Raw genomic sequence first — 22,531 nt, 5'->3', positions numbered from 1 at the left:
CAATACTGTGACTCAGGATATTCAGTATGTTATAATCTCCTGGTGATAGCTCAGTGAAGAAGTATTTTTAGTGCATGATTTTGTCATCCTACTCTAACGAGACCACCACCACCACCACCACCACCACCATAATCTTCATCTCATATGATTATCATCACCATCAGCATTAGAACTAATGTAGGTAAACAGGCAGAGGGGATGTATAAAGACAAATACAATGTATACTGACGTTTTATATAATATTCATTTGTTAGATAATCTTTCCTTTAACATCTCTACATTTTACAGAATTTGAAGATTTTACTTTTTCCCTTGACTGCATCCATCCTCAGAAATTGATACTGTAGCATCTCTAATAGACAGTACCAGCATGAGTACCTACTATTAGGAAACTTTATCTTATTTTTTCCAGAACATTGGTGCTGAATCAAGTGTGGTTTTTGGCCATACATTCACAAGTCATTTCTACAACATAGTACTGGAATCAATGGGCTGTACTAGGTTGAGGTGAGGGAGGAAAGCAAGAGAGATTGTCGTTTGATGAAAAAATACGTCACTCACCACAAAATGTAGATGTAGGTTAAGTGATGGCCCTAGGCTTTCTGATGGAAAAATACAAATGCTCATATGTCCTACAGGGACATTAATCTTCCTCTTTAATAACGTAAAATTTTATTTAAAAGTTGGCATCTCTCAGATAATGTTACCAGTAAATTATTTTACTTTTTAAAATACTTCCTCATACTCCCAAATAACAGTTACTGTCAAGGTAATACATGTTGATTGGAAAAGAGTTCCCCAGTTTCATGGCAGCAACCTGAGAGCAAAGGATGGAGGTGGCCAGGAGGCAAGTTCTGGGAAGCTACAGGGCCTTTGGTATTTAGAGTGAGCAGTAATGTGCTGCATGTAAATTTTTTTCTTTCTAGATGCCTTCTGGTTCCCTAACATTATCTTCATTCTCTTTATCCTTCTGTCAGGGGTGTTAAATTATATTATTATTATCCATCACTATATTGTGCTAGTATTAGTAGGGCTGAGGGAAACAAGAAGGAGCCTCATTAGGGCTAGGCATTGAGATGGGCTGAGAAAATTGAAGAGCAATCCGTAGCAAATGGTAACAGGTGAAATCCAGGATTTTTAAGAAACTTCTAGGTATTTTAAAGAAATAATTGATGGGGTGGATTAGGTTTACTTATAGCATGCAACTAGAATTAGGTATTTGAATACGAAAGGAAAGAATAACTTTAAAGGTTAGAAAAATTAGGTACACATCTGTTCTTACAGATGAGAGTATAGATTTGGAGAGGCTCATGTTGATAGGTTGAGAATTGATACATGTGAAACATATGCTCGCAGTTTTGTATGGCCATCTCTAAGTGATGAAATTTTCCATTTTTTAATTTTTTTTTATTTTTTTAAGATTTTTTATTTATTTATTTGACAGACAGAGATCACAAGTAGGCAGAGAGGCAGGCAGAGAGAGAGAGAGATTGAAGAGGAAGCAGGCTCGCTGCTGATCAGAGAGCCCAATGTAGGGCTGGATCCCAGGACCCTGAGATCATGACCTGAGCCGAAGGCAGAAGCTTTAACCCACTGAACCACCGAGGCACCCCGAAATTTTCCATTTTTAAAATATTTGTTATTCTTTGGTTTTTCTTTTTTTAATTCTTTGGTTTTTCTAAAATGCTCAGTTTGTCTTACTATGTATATGAAATATCATATTAATGAACACATTTCATAATTCAGAACTAGTTTCAGTCCATTTCTCTAAATATTTCACTCTTTTCTGCCTCTATATTTAGAAAATATTAGTAAATGTGCTGGTTTTGTCTTCATATGATCTTGGTGCCATTTTGTGAATAGACTGACAATGTAATATGTAATTACAATCAATTACAATATGTAATTGCCATATGTAGCATTTATACATGCTGAAATCAAGCTGATGGTGAAGCTTCTGCATATTTGGTATTTAATTTCTACTTCAACAGAACACACAGCAGAAAAACTAGTACAAATATGAGAGCCAACTCACATTTAACTGGAAAAAAAAGGTCTATTTAATAAAGAAATATAAAAACAATATATAAATAAGCACAGGTGAAGTAGATTATTAAATTCATTCATTAGAATGATTTTAAATACCCTTCAATATTTATATATTTTAAAAATAGTATATTTAATAAAGAGTGAGAGTTATTCCCCTACATGCAAAGATTTCTAATTTCATCTACCATATATGGACTTTGGGAAATATATAATTTTTTATAACATTAATAGGTTTTTTTGTTTTGTTTTTGTTTTTTCAAAAGAGAAAGAGAGTTGGAGGGAGGGGCAAAGGGAGAGGGAGAGAGAGAATTTTTCTTTTTAAGATTTTATTTGACAGAGAGACAGGGAGAGAGGGAATACAAGCAGGAGGAGTGGGAGAGGGAGAAGCAGGCCTCCCACCAAGCAGGGAGCCCGATGGGGGGAGAGAGAGAATCTTAAGCAGGTTCCATGCCCAGTGCAGAGCATGGGCTCTCACAGTCCTGAGAGCATGACCTGAGCCAAAATCAACAATCAGACCTTTAATTGACTGACCCACCCAGACACCCTAGAAGATATTTTCATATTTTTGAGTTATTCAAAACTAATTGCAATTTCAAGTAGCAGCAAAATCAAATGCATTAGAAGAAGTGTTATTCTACTGAGAGATTGGGTTTAGGAAATAGATATAACTGGAATAGATGGGATAAAATTTATTCCTTTTTGACTGTCCTGTGATGACAAACCCATGATAATTCATTTTCCATAATTAGATACAGTATTTGTATTTCAAAATGTAATTTTTTTAAAAAATTAAGATATTTTAATATCTAAATTTGTCTTAATTGTCTACTATATTGAGTATAGTGGAAATTAAGTGTTTAAAAATTTAATTTCTTAAAGTTTTCTATTTTCAAAATAAAGCTAAAGAAATAAATTTCAGTTGCAAAAAACTACAAAAAATATACACCTTCGTTTATATTTTCAGATATGTAAAATTATAACTTAACCTTTTTTTTTTGGAAGGCAAAAATTCCACCAATTATGTGTAACCATATAATTGACACTTAGGCTATTCGATATTAAATGCTTTAAGGCATAGAGTTCAATCACTGCAAGAAATAAAAAAGCTTAAAACAAAATATTGTCACCTCAGTTGCAGGTGCTTGAATTATTTAGTGTTAATATTAAACTATTTTCAGTGATAATGTAATAGCATAAGATAAAAGATATGCATAATAATATGTATTTTTAAATATTTTATACGCAACTGACTCTTGAACAATGTGGGGGTTAGGGGCAATAAACCTCCACCTAGTTGAAGATTGGTGCATAACTTTTGACTTCTCAAAAAGTTAACTACTAATAGCTACTGCTGACCAGAGCCTTACCAGTAACACAAATAGTCAATTAGCACATGTTTCATATATGAATCATATTCTGTATTCTTATAATAAAGTAAGCTAGAGAAGAAGATGGTATTAAGAAAATCATAAGAGAACATACACTTATAGTACTATACTGTATTTATTTTAAAAAGTCAAATCTCTGTTCTTCAAATATTAACTGTATGTGTGTAATATACATATGCATATATATACATGTATATATATATATATACACACACAACACATACTTTGCATAACATACATGTCTAAAGGATAACACAAATTACTTGTTTTATGCATCTTGATGTGTTATTGTTTATGTCATTACTAAAAGTAGTTATGAGTGTTTAAAATAAGAATTCACCAAATTTATACTGTCTGATGATCAATACTTTAAAAAAGTCTTTCTTGGTTATTACATGTTTTAAGGATAACTAGTACATAATTTATGAGACAACTGAGCTCAAATATTTTATTTGGAGAAATAGTACTGAAAAGTCCTTATAAAATTGAGTACACATTAATTCATTCTAAACAATACATATTAAAACACTTTGTCAAAATACATCTTCAAAATGAAGTGTTCAATAACTTAGCTTTCAACTAGTAAAAAAAAGTTCCAGAAGTAAATTTGACTTATTTTTATTAGAAAACAGATTAAAATGATTAATCTTACACAGTTTAATAAAGGAATAAGTTTATCTCAAATATAAAATCTCAGTTGAAAAGAAAACATATTAAGACATTTTCTCATATTTTCGTACTGCAGTCTGAGCCATCCAAAAGAGGGAGCTAAAGTATTGTGCTAAATAGCTTGATTTTATGACTTTGAGATTTTTGGATCAGATTCATACATGAATTGCACACTGTGTTTAGATGTAAATTTAATTGGGTCTGAGGTTGGCTTACTAACACTGACACATGTCCTATACTTAACTTATGGTCCTAAGATTGTATATTCCCCTAGAAGAAAATTATTTTTTCAATGATCATATAATTACAAAAATAAATTACAAAATATGGAAGGAATATTAAGTAAAACTCTTAATAGTGGGTCTGTAGGAAGGAAAGGAATCACATAAGCCTTGTGTAAATTGAATCACTTGATTTTTCTCCACATTTATATAAATAGAACTAATAATATTGAAGTTGTTTCCATGTACATGAAAGCACTTCAAAGTAATATAAAATATGATGTATCTGTAAAACCTATATGAGGAATATATGATATTTTACATAACTTCAGCAATATCATTGGCAAAGAGATCCTATATTCTAATTGTGTGCGTGGTTTGTCTAACACAGCTGCTATCTATTTTTCCCATAGACTGGGACAAGATAACATTATAAATAAAAGTTCATTGCCTAAGAATATCAGAATCTGTACTTCCTTATTACAGAATGTTATTTTACAATGAGGTTAATTTAATTAATGAATAGATTAATTTCCTTCTTCAGAACATCAGAAAGAAATCTAACTCCAGTAGGAAATCAAAAAGAGAGGAGATAATTTACCTATAAATAATTAATTTTCATGTAAATGAATTGTGAAGGCAAAATGTTTAATTGACTATCAGATATTTGTATTGTTATATTTTCTCAAGACATTACATTGAAACAGAGGGTGTTGCTCTTTTGTGGTTTGGGAGAACTTATCTTATGCACTCATGCTTTTCTTATTACTCTCGTAACACTGTAGATAAAACATGGCTACGGATAGTAATTTCTTGTAGGTTTAACTGAGGGGTCTAAAACCTAAAGTTTCTGATAGATTATTTGTTGGCATAAACCAATGAAATGGTATCCAAGGATAGATTTATTAAAATATGCCACTATACAATGTCCCAAAGAAACAACTAGCTTTTAAACCCTTTTTTAAAAAATGTGGTCTTTTACAAATTGAATGTCTTTTGGGGATTCATTTGACATTAGAATCATTTGACCTTCAAATGAATTTTATCTTTAAAACTAGTGAACTGGGGCACCTGGGTAGCTCAGTGGGTTAAGCCTTTGCCTTCACTCAGGTCATGATCTCAGGGTCCTGGGACTGAGCCCCACGTTGGGCTCTCTGCTCAGCAGGGAGCCGGCTTCCCCCTCTCTCTAGCTCTCTGCCTGCCTCTCTGCCTACTTGTGATTTCTGTCAAATAACTAAACAACATCTTTTTAAAAAATAAAATAAATAAAACTAGTGAACTGACATACTTTCTTTTTTTCCTCATGATGGAGCAGTTGTATTAACAAATTGGACAATATCACTCAATCTTTGCTTTAATATAGAAATAATTTGTATATATAAATAATGTAGAAGTAGCACAATTGTATAACTGTAGAAATATATATAAGCTCAACTAAATGAGTAGATTACACTATTTGAATTATCTACATACAAAAAATGATTTAAAACACATGACTGAAACTTGAATTTCTTTTGGTGATTGATAATTTGAACTCATTGTTATAGGTGAATAGGCTGACAGAATGTTTGGAAAAAAATGATGGGGTAGACATGACCAAGAAATACAGTTCTGAATATTTGTGGACAATAATTAAATTCTAAGTCATATTCTTTTTATACATGGAAATTCTGATATCAGTGGAGGACACTTAGGCAATATGGAGCAGGTTAATTGAACAGATGCAATTAGACCTAACGCAGAAGTATCCACATCTCAGAAAATGTGTTCAAGAGGACCAGGTGTGAGAACAGGATATCCAGGCCTTTGGATACTCCCAAAGTCTCCATCATTCTAATGTTATATTTTCCCCCCACAGGATGGAAGCTTGTTTGAGAAACAATTGGAAGTTTAGTATAATTATTTAAAGCAAAGATCTGTTGACTTTGGAACTGAAAAAGCCCTTAGATATTTTCTAGTCTATAATTTTTAAGGTGAAGAAATTAAACTCCAGCTTGACAAATGAATGTACACCCCCATTCTCTGTCATTTTACTTCTAATCCACTGTTCGTTTATTACAACAGACTGGAATGTCATTCCACCCTATAAAATTTGGGAAATAATTAGTCACCTGCCTCTTACTGCTCGCAGAGAGCATATTGCTTGGCACGAATCTGTTTTTATTTCTCTACATGCACAATTCCATAGGTTCATCCTATTCTTTCAGCAAGATTTGTGGAGACATCTAGGCCCAACCACAGAGGTGAATCAATTGCTGTCATTATTTAGCCACCGAGTCTACTAGCATGCTGTATTTTACATATGAAGCGTTATGAATCAAAAACAACTATGTAAAAATATAATGATTGCCATTGGTAAACTTATCTTATTCACATAGTGTATTCCTGGAGACCTATATTCTACTCTTGGTTTTTTTTTTTTTTTTTTTTCCTGTAGGATCACTTTGAACAAATTTCCTAGTGTTTTGCTATCCTTATCTGTAAAATCAGTCAATTAAACAAAATGTCAGTTCTTGCTGTACTAATCCTTAGTTATATTGAATTGTACTTTTCCCAATTTAAAATCTCTCTTCCAAGAGAAAGATCACATTTTATAGAATATATGTTTTTTTTTTTCTCACTTTAAAATAGCATGTAATATCATTAGAAACCATTATCATAACTTGACTCTATTTTTATTAATAATGAAAGTCAGGGGCGCCTGGGTGGCTCAGTGGGTTAAAGCCTCTGCCTTTGGCTCAGGGTCCTGGGATTCCAGGGTCCTGGGATCGAGCCCCACATTGGGCTCTCTGCTTGGCAGGGAGCCTGCTTTCCTTCCTCTCTCTCGGTCTGTCTCTCTCCCTACCTGTGATCTCTGTCTGTCTAACAAATAAAATCTTAAAAAAAAATAAAAAGTTAAATATTTTCCAAGACTCAAATTTTTCATAATATTTTCAAACTTATTTTTCATGCTTTTATAATTGGGAGTGGTTTTTTTAATGTCCAATGCCTTTTGAAAGTGTGATTGCTTACATAATTTTTAACATTTCTTCAACTTTTCCAATATGTTCATATTGTTACTCCTACTCTCTGCATACATGATTGATCATATGGTATTTTTAAAAGTCAGTGTATATTTCTTTGGAGAAAATACGTTGTCGAATCAAGTAAAATCAGCATAGGCCAAAAGCTTCTTTTCATCAATTATTTGGAGGTATAATTATTTTTAATTTTTAACTTCTTTTAGGAGTCTAGACAAGGAAAGTCCTAAAACATTTACAGAATGTTTAATTACTTTTCCCACACCCCATGGTAAAACTCTCTTAAAATGGTTTTGGAAACTGACAGTTTGAGTATATTGTGAGTATACTACTCTTACTACTAATAATCATAATAAACAAAATTAGTATCTATTAAGTAGCTACTATGATAAGCACTTTGATGCATGTATTATCATGATCATTCTTTTTTTTTTTTAAAGATTTTATTTATTTATTTGACAGAGAGAAATCACAAGTAGATGGAGAGGCAGGCAGAGAGAGAGAGAGGGAAGCAGGCTCCCTGCTGAGCAGAGAGCCCGATGCGGGACTCGATCCCAGGACCCTGAGCCGAAGGCAGCGGCTTAACCCACTGAGCCACCCAGGAGCCCATATCATAATCATTCTTGACAACAATCCAAATGAATACAATTATCCAGATTTTCACATGAGGAAACTGAAATTTAGGAAGATAAAGTAAATTAATTGAGACCATGCTGGAGGCAAGAGGTAGAGCCGGTCTTCCTAGTTCAAGAATCTGCATTCTTAATCATTTTAGTTAACAGTTAAGTAAACATTTTTTTCCCTACTCTGTGGGGATTTGTTCCCTAACTCTGTAACTCAAGAGAAGGTCAGGCAGATTTTGGTTATTAGCAAAAAGAGAAGCAGGGAATTATGAGATATAAAATTAGGGTCAGACCAAAAGTTACAAATATGTACCTTCCAATGTGGCATATCAATCAGTTTCATAATTAAGCAATGTAAAATGTACTAAAGGAATAATTTAGCAAAACATGGTTCACCCATAACACGTTGTTTCCTCATTGAAAACCACCAACAAATTTTTATGATACCATCTTAAGACTCCAAATTGTCATATTTCCTTTTTTATTTTACAACTATAAAATACATTTCAGACAAATGGACACTATTATGTAGGATGAGAAGCATATTATCTACACTTCACTTGGGGAGAGAATGTTGTCATTATAATTGTTTACTTTGTGCAAATGCTATAGACCTCTTCATATATATTGAATACCATGTCCACAGGTACTTTTATTTTTTTTTAAATATTTATTTATTTGAGAGAGAGAGAGAGGAGGGGGAGGGCAGAGAGGGTCTTTGGTGGTCTCTGCAGTGAGCACAGAGCCCTTCCTGAGGCTGATCCCCTGACCCTGCCATCACAACCGGAGCAGAAACCACAACCCAGACTCTTAACTGACTGCGTCACCCAGATGTCCTCATGGATCCTTTTAAAGATGGGTGTCCAGCCACTCTTTGTGAGATTAAAGGTCACTTTTTCCGTAGATGGATATATCCAGGACCCAAGAGAAAATGAAGGGGTCATCTAACTTAGATATGGTTAGGAAGATACTGAAAACTAATCAAAAGACTGTTTAGGGCTCTGTTACAAAGAAATAAAATTTGGTTTAATACAGTTATCTCAGAAAATTTAACTCGAGATCGTTGAAGAGAAGAAATCAGTAAAAAAAAGAAGGAGAAGCCAGAAAAGCACCAGAAAATAAAGGTAGACATGACCTAACAGACAAAGTGATGGAAACAGAACCTACAGAAAGCAGATCCTCAGAAGTAGAGAAGAATTTGAGTCACATAATCAGATTCTTTCTTTTGGAAACTATATTAGAAGTATGAAAATCATGTCTAAGATAAAAATCACACAGATAGGAAGAAATCCACATCTAAAGACATTTGAGAAAATTCTAGGACAGATTCTGCTATTTCTCATTCTTTCAAAAAGAGGAGCATCTCCCTCAAAATTCAGGATAAAGGAGGATCAATCCTATTATGGATTTCTTTTTTGGGGGGATGGGAGGAAAGAGTTGTAAGACTGTCCCTTTTCACTATAGATGATAATATAGAAATATACAAAGATATATACAGGCATATTAGCATTCCTCACAATTAGATACTCCTCCCTGCCTCAGCCTGAATCTTCTATTTATAATGGGAGAAACTAGAGAACTTAATAATTTGAATACTCATAGTTAATATTTAAATATTCTACTGCAGCTGTCTGAAATTCCCACTACTATATAAATAGTAACATTTAATGAAAGTCTAACTTTGTATACATAAAATATATATATATATTATATTGAAACTAAGTATTTAATGAAGTAAAAAGAAAAGAATGCAGGTTATTGTTAAAACAACATTACTATGAAAACTGGAAAATGTGCAGTACACATTCTTATTATAAGTTTATAAGTATCTAAATAGGCATAATATAACAATGTAATGTTTATATATTAAAATTAAAGTTATAATTCAGATTATATTATAAAGTTAGCAAAATTTGTTAACATTCTAGACTTTTGAGTCTGCCATTTTTCTACCTAAAATCGTTTTTCTCATAATATTTCCTTTTCTCCGTCCAAAATCAATTCAAATTTCAAAATCAATTCAAATTTCACTTTTTCAAAAAAAAATCTTCTCCCATACACCCTATTCCATCTACCCCTTCAGTAACTCTCCATCACATGACCTTTCTTCTTAGCACTTATCAATACCATATTTATCCTATTTATTATTTGTATCACTCCTCTGGAGAGTAAGTTCTTATGATTAGAATCTCTTTGTATCATGTTTACTGCTATAACCTCAGCACCCAGAAAATGCTGCGTGATGGTAAAGGTTGAATAAATATTTGGCATCCATACCTGATTATAGAACAAATTTACTAAATAATATAACTTAAAATTGTTTCTATGTTTCAAATGACATTAACTCTGTTTTACAGAGATTATGGATAAACTATCAAATTGTTAGCATGCACCACAAAAATAACTTTCAAGTTATTATTAATGAATGTTATTCACAAACATGTAATCATTACCATCATTACCACTATTTTTGTTTGAGCTCTTTTTTTGTTTTTTACACCAGAGTAAAATTCTTATACAAATAAACCACCTTTATAAAGTGTATTCATTTTAAAGTCAAGAATGTCATTCACTTTATACTCATCATAATTCAATGAATAAAAGGGGGAAACCATAAAAATGCTAGAAAAAGAAAAGTTAAATACCTGGCATTAAAACATGTGATTAAAAAAAAAAAAGTGATGATATGAGACACTATGAAATTTTATTACCATTAATGATTTACCAAATGTTACTTATATCTAAAAGACTTTTATAACTTACTTATGTCTCCAAAATCCAAGTGTAATATACTCCTTCCAACATCAAGCAATAAACCTTCTAGTATTCTATTCATGATAGTAAATATTCTATATTAATTTTAATATGTATAAATTTACAACACAAAATATTTAATTGCATGTTATGTCAACTTAAGGAGCCATATGATATATGTGACAATGTACATTCATGATGTTGTAAATGACCTCTAGACGTATCTTACCTAATTTTCAAGAACAAAGAAATTACTCATCAAATTAAGCTAGGTCTCTTGTGATTTTATTTTCTTTTTTTTTCCCCAAAGATTTTTTGTATTTATTTACCAGAGAAAGAGAGAGAGCACAGCAGGGGAGCAGAAGTTAGAGGGAGAAGCAGGCTCCCCACTGAGCAAGGATTCCAATGTGGGACTTGAACCAGGACCTGAGCGGAAGGCAGACACTTAAATGACTGAGCCATCCATGCGTCCCTTTTGTGCTTTTTTATATGGACAGTCCCAGTAATCTTGACCTAGAAACAATCATGCTTCCTCATACATTATTATATACTTACTTATATCTATTATTATTACTAATGTATAATGTAATGTAAAGGACATATAATATAATGGACATTATATTATATTACATTATATTATATGTCCTTTACATTACATTACAATGTAAATACTGCTAATATCTTAACACAGGAATCTCCTAGAGCTACGAGGCATTAAAAGACTTTCTCAAACTCATATACTTTGGATGTCTGACCCCAGGACTCTTCTTGCCCTCTCCAATCATAAAATATTACCTATGAAAACTTTTTTGCTTATTGAATTTTATATATGAGACAATTTGCATCCAGAAATGAAGATAAGCTACCCACAAAACAGAACAAATGAATGGAGCTGGGAAGAAGCTCTTTGTTTGCTCACATCACCAGTCTACTGAGTTTTTAACTCTGATTCCAATACAGTGATATTATTAAATATTGATATTTTAATATATGGACCTAAACAGTCCATGTCTTTTTTGGGGTGATATTAAAATTCCATGAATATCATGAATGCTTTGGACTGTTTTCCAGGGAACTCATATTAAATCATAAATACAATATTTCTGTAAAGATTCAGAATAGTTTCAATCATTTGAGACCTAAACTTTGGGCTCCTTAAGGCTGTGGCTATATTTTTAAGACTCTAAACTTAGCAGAAAAAGTTAAAATATAAGATAAACCAGCTGCTGAAGAACTTGGATTCAAGGCTAAGGAGTATTGATTTATATCCAGATGTGATGGGGTATGGGCTGGGGGTAACAGGAGAGAGGGTTACTTGAGCATATTCTTAATTTATTATACTTTGTGGAAAGTATCAGTTGTTAAGGAAATTGTTGGCTAAGTGAGCAATTAAAAGGTTATTAAAATAATACAGCAAAGAGATACTAAGGTTCTTATAGGAAAAGTGCCCCAAGGACTGGACAGGAAGAGACCAATGTAAGATGTGACAAGGGTTATATCTCTAAGAATTTGGAAAAACCTTATAAGAAATAATTACAAGTCATAAAGAATTTTTTTCTGTGTATGTCTAATGGAAGTAGTGAGGAAGGGTAAAAACTGGTCTTAAATTAACTTAAATTAATTTAAACTTCTTTTAAAAGGGAGTTTTGGTCCCAGTTACTGTGAGCTCTCTATTTCACATTAGGATTTTTTATTTCAGTTTTTGAGACAATATCAAACAAGAATTCATTTCACACAGGGTGACTGGAATGAGAGAGCAATCTGTAAAACGTTCCTTATTTTAGAACTGAAGTAATGAGGGACATTTATACTTGAAAAGCAGGCACAGGATTGACAGAGATTTTTCTTTTATGAGTTTAATGCTATTAGATAGCAGTGGATTAAAGATTCCAAACTATATAGGCTACGCTAAGACAAAATAAAAAGTGAAGTTACAAGCAGATAAATTTTGTCACATATGGCAAGAAGAGAATCTCCAACAAGGGAAGTTGTTTGGAAACAACGGTGGCTTCCATGAGAAGTTCTCCCCAGCACACGTTTCCCATAGCACAGAGCCAGGAGGCTGAGCAGGTATTCAATAATGAATAATTCAAAGGTAAGAAAATGAAATAATCATCCAGTGGGTGAATTAATTATTGCAAATAATCCGAAGGTCTTTCTCCTGATGGTGAGTTTAAAAGAAAAGAACAAAAGGTGCATATAGGATTCTGAACAGACTATACATATTTAGGATACTACATTATTGTACTAACATGATGAAATGCATCGCTTCCACTGGCACCTGCAAACTGTAGGATGAACTGTCATTTCTACTACATGGGAATGGGGCAGAGATCAGCTTCTTAATGTGAAAAGTTTGTATGCATCAGTTGTGGGACTTCTGAGGCCAAACAGTCAATATCAAAATAAATTTCCAGTTTGTCTCCTCATACACAAACCTTACGAAACTCCAGTATATAAGGATAGCTTTAGGTTTTCCAGCCCCAGTTTTTCTTAACAATTCTCCAAATTCCTTATTTGGAGGAATATAGCAGGGCTATATTCCCAGACTTCCAGTCCAACCCTCTTGTCAGTAGCAGTAATTCTCCTTGTTCTACTCCTCTCTTAATGAATTGTGATCTTGGTCCTACTGCACTCCTGGTAAGACCCACTTCCAGTCAATTAGAAAGTGAAAGTAGGAGAGAGGTGGAATGGAGAAGAATTTCTAACATCATCCTAGAATATATTGACCAATTTTTATTAGCTCCACATCTAGGGAGTTTCTCATGTTGGAAAAGCTACTTTTCTGTCACAGTTCACTGAATCATCTCCCACAATGCAAGCCAAGTTAAGGAAGATAGGCACCTGTAGTTAAATATATTCTGTCTTCAGAATAGAAGTGGAGTGGGGGTGGGGAATAATGATAAGGGGAAAGAAGCAAAGCAGTAAATGTGAAAATGGAAATAGCAGCAAAGCTGAAGTTGCAGTGAGGGTAAGAAAGCACACATTAGTTAAAAACAGCAAAAGAGGGGCGCCTGGGTGGCTCAGTGGGTTAAAGACTCTGGTTTCAGCTCAGGACATGATCCCAGGGTCCTGTTATCCAGCCCTACATGGTGCTCTCTGCTCAGAAGGGAACCTCTCTCCCCCCTCTAGCCACCTCTGCCTGCCTTTCTGCCCCCTCCCCCCACCAATCGCCTCTGCCTGCCTCTCCGCCTACTTGTGATCTCTGTCTGTCAAATAAATAAATAAAATCCTTAAAATATAAAAACAGCAAAAGAAATAAATCATCACGTTCATTGCGTGGAAAAAAATAATCAATCTGCTTTCTGTGAATCACCATAAATTTGTACTTAATTTGGTAGAAGGCAGTGGACAATGCAAAGCTTAAGTAAAGTCTGCGTTAGCACCAAATGATTTAAAATTAAAGCATAAGAGAAAGGATAAAAGAAAATGGGTATGAGTAATATCTTCCCCCATGATTATAATTAAAGGAGAAAATACATGTTACACTTTGAACATAAAACATGTCACCAAGCATATTAGAAAGAGTAACTTAATTGGTTTATCATATATACATTAATAGTTCTATACTAGTATATCATTTGATACCTTTTATTATTATATATGTTTAGAATTTTTTTTTTTTATGTTTAGAATTTTTAATCACATACTAAATACTAAGAATCCCTTCTGTCATCTTAACATATGCTTACTTTCCAAATACTAAATTGGTTGAAAATACACTTGTAGCAGATTGATTTGTTAATACTTTAAATTTTTCTCCTAAAGGAGATAATTGAAGAGCAATTATCATATGAGTTTGAGATGACAGAAGTCAAAATGCAAGGAATACAAAATAATAAAAACATCAGATAATTACATCTAGAAAAACTATCTACAACTGCAGTTTTAGCAAGATATATCTATATCTATATACATATATGACATCTTATAGGCTTATAAGACATCTCTTATTAATAGAAAGCTATTGTATTAAATATGTATAGAATTTTATAATTTAAAGGTACTTATTTTCAAAAAATCTGCTTTCAAATCCATATTTTATAGAACAAAATACTGCTTATAAATAGTTGGAGATGTGTTTGTCCAAACCCATAATCCGGATAAAATTTTTATTCCAGGTAAAAGTTCCTCACATTCTTTTCTATGGGCTGCTTACCTACATTTTCTTTTAATTTCAGAAGAGTACAACTTATAAATATGGTGAATGAAATAAATGCAAGACATATACCAGTGACAGTTTTATTCTGAAGTAACATTTTGTTCCTCCTTGAATACAGTTAAAACTCACTTCCATAAACACAATTCAGTCTTGGGTATAATGAAGAAGAATCTGAACTCTTACATTAAATAAAGTGTCGGTGATTTAATAAAAGGTGGTTTAAATAAAAGGTTGGTGATCCCATAGGCAATGCTTCATTTGTTAAGCAGAAAGCCTAAAAGCAGCATAGGTCTGGAGAGATGTCAGACAACCATGAGTCATCACTAGTAAATTCACATTGTTGTGTGACTCTACTGCTGTCTCTGTGATGGAATCCCACCACTTCCTAGACTCCATTCTATCATTTGGACTCCATTTGTTTTGATATTCATCTTTGGGTGTAAATAATTATAGCCTCAAGTAGTTTCCTAATATATACCTATTTTTTTTAATTCTAGCAGAACAATTCTTTTAATTTTCAAAAATCACAAAATATTTCCAAAGTTAGAGATTTCTTCCTACTTACATAGCATTCTATATTTAGTTATTGAAAATGAAATTTAACATGGGTTTAAAGTCCAAAGTAGTGAAGTTGAGATACATCATACATATCTATATATCTTTATAGATATATAGAGATAAATAGATATATAGACAGTACTGATAAAAACTCTTCATTTTATTGTGCAAAATAACACATATTAAAAAGGATGTTTGTTATTAATAGTCACAGTTTCTATTTTAATAGAACTGGTTATTTTAAGCTAACCAAAATTAATTTTAATTGTAAGGAAAAGTATATTTATTGTAGGTTTGATAACAACATTCTTCATTGTAAATGATTATATCAGAGATCTCAGTTCTAAGCTGAACATAAAAGTCAGACAAATATGATTTGCATACATAACCATACATGTTATTATAATAGTACATTATTTAATTTTTGGAAGAATGTAAGTATTGCCAGAAATACAAATCTGAACCTTATGTTTAAAAACATAACAGAATTGAATCTATGTAAAATATCACATTATCAAGAGTGGCAAGATTTGGGAGAGAAGGAAAAATATTCTCTCTTCTGATAGTTAAACCTAGTCTAACCCCTGCTCAGTACATGCATATGTAGTTGATTTATAATGTGCTAATAGGTTATAACATTAATCTCGAAGGAGTGACCATAATACAAACATTTATCCTTGACTTTGGTATTAAGTATGGCATATATCTTACTAGATATAAGGAAATGATATTTAGTCTTAGTATTACATTTTTAATATAAAGCAATTGATATAAAGCATTAAGCAAATAATTTACCGAATAATATAATAATTCTAAAATGCCTATTTATCTAATCCTCAGGTAGGGAAAATGGCCAAGTAATTCCTATAAAATTTTACCATTTAACTGTCCTTTCTTTGTACTATATATAACAAGTGAAAAATAATAAGGATTTTATTTTCTGATAGTTATAATAATCTAACTTTTACCAATATGTTTTGAGATAGCAATATAATTCCTACTTTATATAACACTTTTCCTCCCATCATAAGAGTGGGTAAAGAGGTTATATTTTATGAGGTCTTCAAGAGTTGTGGACATTGAAAGGAGAACAATTATTTCTGCTTACAGTTTTAAGAAATGAAAGTCTAATACTCCCTATTCAAAACTTATCCGAATCAGCCATAACACATGGACTACAACTGAGTTTAACTTTTTCCAAAATTAAGAAATATATATATAATTGCTACTTTACTACTTCATAATATCGTACCTATAATTACCTGACAAAAGAACTTTATAGTATATAATGTTACACCATCTTAAAAATTTAAAACTAATTGATTTATACATTGAAGTAATTATTTCCCCTTTCTGTTTTCCACTTATTTTTGAGTCTACACACACAAACATATAAACATACATGTACATGGAGATAATTACAGATACAGGTACACAGAATTATGAATGGGAACACAGATATAAGAAGATACAGATATATAGATGTTACTTTGTAATTCAACTTATAAGTTTCCTCAGATGTTTCATCTGTGACTTAATTACCATTACAGTGAAAAAGAGATTTGAATTTCTTGAATTCATGGTACATTTTCTGTACTTTGAAGTATTTATAACACATAGAAGTGAATATTTTAAAAAAATTTCTGGAAACTACATTAATTATTACAGTAACCTGCTTTAGTGGGCAAAAAAATAGATGATGAAGAAGTTACTTGATTGTCTGGGGGAAAACTCCCTTTGGAAACTTTCAGGTTCAATTGTCCCAGTTTTATTAAAGTGGAATATTTCACATGATGTCTTTTGTCCCAGGAAGTGATTATTGGTATTTATTTGCTTAGACTACACATTGTTATATGTGTTGTCATCTCCCTTGTTATACTGGCTTCTTGTGAATATTTCTTGTTAGGACTTTCTTAAGATTGGGTTTCAGTAACTAAGGGAAAAAGTTCATTATGCATTGGATACTTAATTAGTAATAAAGTATAGTAAGCTTAGTATATTCTAATATAAATTGTCAGGTATATCTATTTCTTAAATACATTTAGGAACACATTCATCTTTAAACTCAAAAATCAAATAATAACTATTAGTCATTGCCGTTCCCATTATAATTTGAATAAGTGTTTAGAGGAAAAAAATTATGAAATCATCCATGCTCTTCACAACTATAAGGCTAATCTCAAGAAATGATAGGAAAGACAAGCTTTTTAATTCTTACTTATGAAACAGTCATGCATTCTGGTGTTTCTTTGATCAATTCAAAAGACCAAGACTTATCTAATTCTTGAAGAGAAATAGAGAATACAAGAGCACTCATTTCTCCAGCAACTGATTTATAATTTGGCAAAGTAATCCAAAAGCACAGAAAAGGAACAAAAGGAAAACCCCTGCATGTTACTTAAGGAAATATTCAAGTCTTCTCCTTTTCCCTACCTTTCCTCTTAAAAACAAATCTCCCTTTCTTTCCCTCTGTACGGGTGTGTGTCTCCCTCTCTGTCTCTCTCTCTGTCTCTTTCTCTCCTACCCATACGCACATACATACCTCACAGCAGCAAAAACAACACTTTATGAGGTTTCCATTTTCCCTTCATAAGCAGTAAGATCCATTATCATGACTTTTATGTTTTGGGAGGTGTTTCTTGGTAGTGCTAATATAAAATGTCTTGGTGAGGCTCCAGAGATCAGCGTGCTTTTATTCAGGCACTTTGCATTCTTAATGTGGCTGTAAGACCATCTCTTACTAGTGCTAAATGTAGGGATAAGTGCATTAACATATTAGGACTGCTATGGAAATGTGTAAGTGCGTAAAGACACTCTCCTCACTCTGCATTTCCTACTATGTTTTAATGATAAGGATATTATTGGTTCCAGGCTGAGGAATTCAAAGTGAGTCATAAGAGAAAAACTTTTTCAGAATGTTTAAAACAATCCAGGAGATGTTGTTCTCACCTAAACACTGTGTGTATGTATGTGTGTTTGTGTGCACACCTAATATGATTTTCATGATTCAACATTATATATTTTCACACAATGTTGCCAATTTTTCATATAGATTTGACAACTCTGGATATATAACCTTACCTTTCTAAACCTCCATTTTCTTGTGTAACATCAGAGTTGAAGGTGGTTATAATCCCTTTTCTAAAGTTCTAGAGTTTTATTTAAAAACCTAAATAAAATGTCATGGGTATTAAGAGACTTTGGGGGGACATATTTTAAGTCACAACTCATATCTGAAAACAAATATGAAAGATACAATAAACAAAATTGCTTTATCTGAGGAAGCATATGTTCTACATTGAGAAATGACTATTAATTAGCATCAGGTAAAGACAAAGCCAATTAAAACCAATGTCTTTTTGATCCTATTCCACATCCTGTCCTCTTTCTTAAGAAAGCTTAAATAAAAATTTTAAAAAAAGAAAGCTTAATTTTAATTAAGTAGATAATTTAAGACGTAAATACCCAAGATCTTAACTAGACTTTTTATAATAAAATACCTCACAATAAATACAATAAACCAAACTTACTCTACAGTTAATATGACTATTGATTTGATATATATAATATGGTAATATAAATATAATGGGATATAAATATTTTGAATATATATAGATTTATACATATATAGAATATATATCTATATATACATATACACATATATATTTTTTGAATATATATATAGATATATATCTATATCTATCTATTTATATACACACATATATCCTTGAAGTCATAAGTATAAATACTTAAAACATCATATTGGACATTTTATAAAGTACCACATTCTGTTTTTTCAAATGTTAGATTTATTTATACTTTAGATTTAAATTTCCATTTGCAGAAAAAAATTAGTCTTAAAGAATATAGCAAACTAATGATCCATCACATTGAAACATCTGTATTAATGGTAAGTAATTATCCATGTAGGCTGTTCACGTTCATAGAGAACAAATTACAATCAATGTTTATTCATGACATATTCACATGCATTCTTTAAATTAACTTAAATGTAAATTTATACTTTCTTGCTACAATATATTGCCATATTACTCATGTATTTTATGTTATATAATTTCAAGCATTGTCCAAAGCATTCTGATTAACTATACCTATACATTGTGCAAATATTGTAGAAAATGCGTATCTGCTTCAAATCACTACTACTGTCTAAAGAGAAGTAAGCCAGTGGGGAAAAAAAATTCTCCAGTTATTGTTTTTTTGAATCCCATTTGGTGAATGCACCATAGAAGGGACACTCTACTGGCTAAACTTTGTATATACAGGGGTCGCAGGAAAATACCAAATGAAATCTTTTCATGGAAGGTGACATTCAGAAGGGCTTCTGATCCAGCATACAATTTGTCAAGTCAAGCAGCACAACATTTAAAGACATCATTTCAAAGCCAACTTTAATACTGTGGTTTTGCTGCACACAGGCAATGGCATAAGACGTCTTTACGTCTTATTCATATGCAATGAATACAATAATGGTAAATGATTATGCAGATCATTTCAAAATTGTTTTAAAAAGCTATCACCTAGTGTAATAAAGGGAAAAATCATATTTTTTCATCCCAGAAAATATTATCTGATATGACTTGCTTTATTAGTCTTGCCCAATCTATCTGACATAAAGTTAGTGAATTACTTTTAAATTGAGACTACTATCTGCTTCCTGTAAGGCATTTTTTTCTTCATTATTTCCAGAATTAGATTTGCTCATACCATGCACTTTACCTTGCATTTTCTCATGTTTCAAAACAAACAAATACAGAGATGACAGTATTTTAACATCTTAGTAGACATCTATTAAGGGGATATAATTAGTTTGTACTCTCTCTTTGGGAAAACTTCAGTTGAATTCATAATATGTTTGAGGACAAGATCACAAACATATGCTGTTCATGTTATGCCTAAGTTCTTTGCTGTTACGTGCTGAAATTGCATGTTATTTCATTTTCCTGATCTTTTAAAAGACCCACCATTCAAACCTGGATTAAGCATATTCATAGTTACACAAATGTATTCTACATGAGACATAGCATTGCCTAGGCAATGAGACAGTGTCTGAATCTGAAAATAGGATTTAGCCACCATTCAATGCAGGAGATTTTATACACATTTCTTTTTAACTTAAGGGCATCAAATGATCAAATTCATTCTTAGTCAGCTGTGGCTGAAGATGGGTAACTCTTCTTATTCCATAGATCAAGAGGCAAATGAAGATTTCCTCCCGTCATACAAAGTTGCCACTTTTTGCTGTCACAAAATCATTTTTTCTCATGCTACATAGATTACAAAACCCTTGTGAAAAAAATCTGTATTAGTAATCTCATAGATCTATAACATAAAATATCTTTATATATATATATATATATATATCTTTATATTCAGAAATAATCTTCAGAAAAGACCTCCAGCTTCTCCTCAAATCTATAAGCCACTACATTCTTATCAAAAGTTGATCATACAAATAAATGTGAACTTATCTACTACAGGTGATCACTTTTCTTTTAGTGCACCATTGGTATTCAAAGTAGATTCTGAGAACACACACTGTTAACAGTATCTAAAAGTAAAAACTATAAAATACTGGCCATCTTATAGTTAAAATTAATCTTGCCTTTTTTGAGATTGGTGTGCTTAAAAATTTAATTGATGTGAATGGTTATGTTGAGTATGCAAAGAAAAATAAAACACTGCTTCATCAAATCATTGCATTTTCCATATCATTTCAGAAAAACATGACAATTTTGCCTTTGAAGTAAGTTCTCCCTCCTGTGGTTTGCATCCAGTCTTTACTACATTAAGATACATTTGCCTGTGATAATGGAGAGCAATTATAGCCAACAGAGGTACACATTCAGAATGTTGACTTGAGTAAGAACCACAAATATGTGAAGAAATCTTGGCTAGGTATAGTGATCACTTTAATCCGGACAGCCTATGTCCATCTGTCCATGTGTTCTTTGTACTATTTCTATATTGTCTTATTTTAATATGAAAAATAAGGAAACCATTTCTTATTAAATTATGAATAAAGATGCCTTTATTTTTGACAGTTCTGACTCAGATTTTATAAACAAAAGTTATGAAAAAACCAGGAGGACATTTGAATTAATATAATAATAGCATCCATGTATACATTAATATGTGAGTAATTCAAGACCCCCCCAAATCAACTAACACAATGTGAAGTTTAGTTTTATTTTTATAATAATCCTCCATATGCAAATTTGAGCACTATGAAAAGAGCTCTGATAGGTATCAGTTTTGTAAAAGTAAAATATGAAGCAAGCATTGCAAGTTTTCTCAGTGAGCATCTTAATATCTTATTCAAATACTACAAAATGCATTCTTACCTGCTTCCAAAAAAATGTTGAGGGAAGGAAGAGAGAGAGAAAGACAGAGAGAGTACAAAATAAAGCAACCAGAAGAAAAGCAGTATTTGTACTACTTCATTTTAAGAAAGCAAAAACTGAATAGCTTATATTGTCAGGTAAAGTAAATAGCATTTACCTTGTTTAGTAGCGGAACGGAGTTTAGCCCTGCTCAGCGCTGACAATTCCGGTGTTGCTTCTGTCTCATTCCTACTCTTCTCTTTTTATAGTATCTTCACAGCTGAAGCTTCATGCATCTCAGCGTGCCTCCCTCTTCGAGCATCACTTTTAACTCAGACAGGCAGGAAGCTGAAGCCAAAGAAACTCTCTGTCTGATTGGTTTCCATTCAGCGTTTCTGATTAATAAGAGACGTCCCTCACGTAGGAAGATATTGCCGCTGATGGCGCTGCAGGGCTGGAGGGCTGGGGCTGGGGGAGTAAGACCTCTTCAGGCACAGTGATTTGCAAGCGAATGAAGTGGGAGGGTTCAGAAGGGAGGGCTTTGTCAGAGACCCCCCCAGGAGAAAATCACCCAGTGTTTTCGGCTCGGTTAATCAGCTCTGCTTAATCTGTTTGCCATTGGGAGAGAGGTCACAGCCTGTCCCTAACCTGTAAACCATCTGTAGAAAATATATATCACATGGAGATTGCTGTTGCTCCAAAGAGATTTGGGGCATAGCCCCTGCAGAATTCACGACTACCTC

At 32.4% G+C, this 22,531-nt stretch overlaps 1 protein-coding gene across 1 annotated transcript in view; it reads right to left on the bottom strand.

Annotated features, from left to right (window-relative positions):
• CDH9 (cadherin 9) overlaps nt 1–22,189 on the bottom strand; it is a 134,542-nt gene extending 112,353 nt beyond the window's left edge. The window contains exon 1 of the mRNA XM_032337710.1: nt 21,967–22,189. The gene's annotated coding sequence lies outside the window, so the exon portion shown is untranslated. The remainder of the gene's footprint in view (nt 1–21,966) is intronic.
• Nucleotides 22,190–22,531: the final 342 nt, after the last annotated feature.

The sequence above is a fragment of the Mustela erminea genome, chromosome 3 (assembly GCF_009829155.1).
Source record: "Mustela erminea isolate mMusErm1 chromosome 3, mMusErm1.Pri, whole genome shotgun sequence".
NCBI classification, from domain to species: domain Eukaryota; kingdom Metazoa; phylum Chordata; class Mammalia; order Carnivora; family Mustelidae; genus Mustela; species Mustela erminea.
The sequence above is the reverse complement of the archived record's forward strand: the minus strand, read 5'-3'. Positions and strand labels throughout refer to the sequence as shown.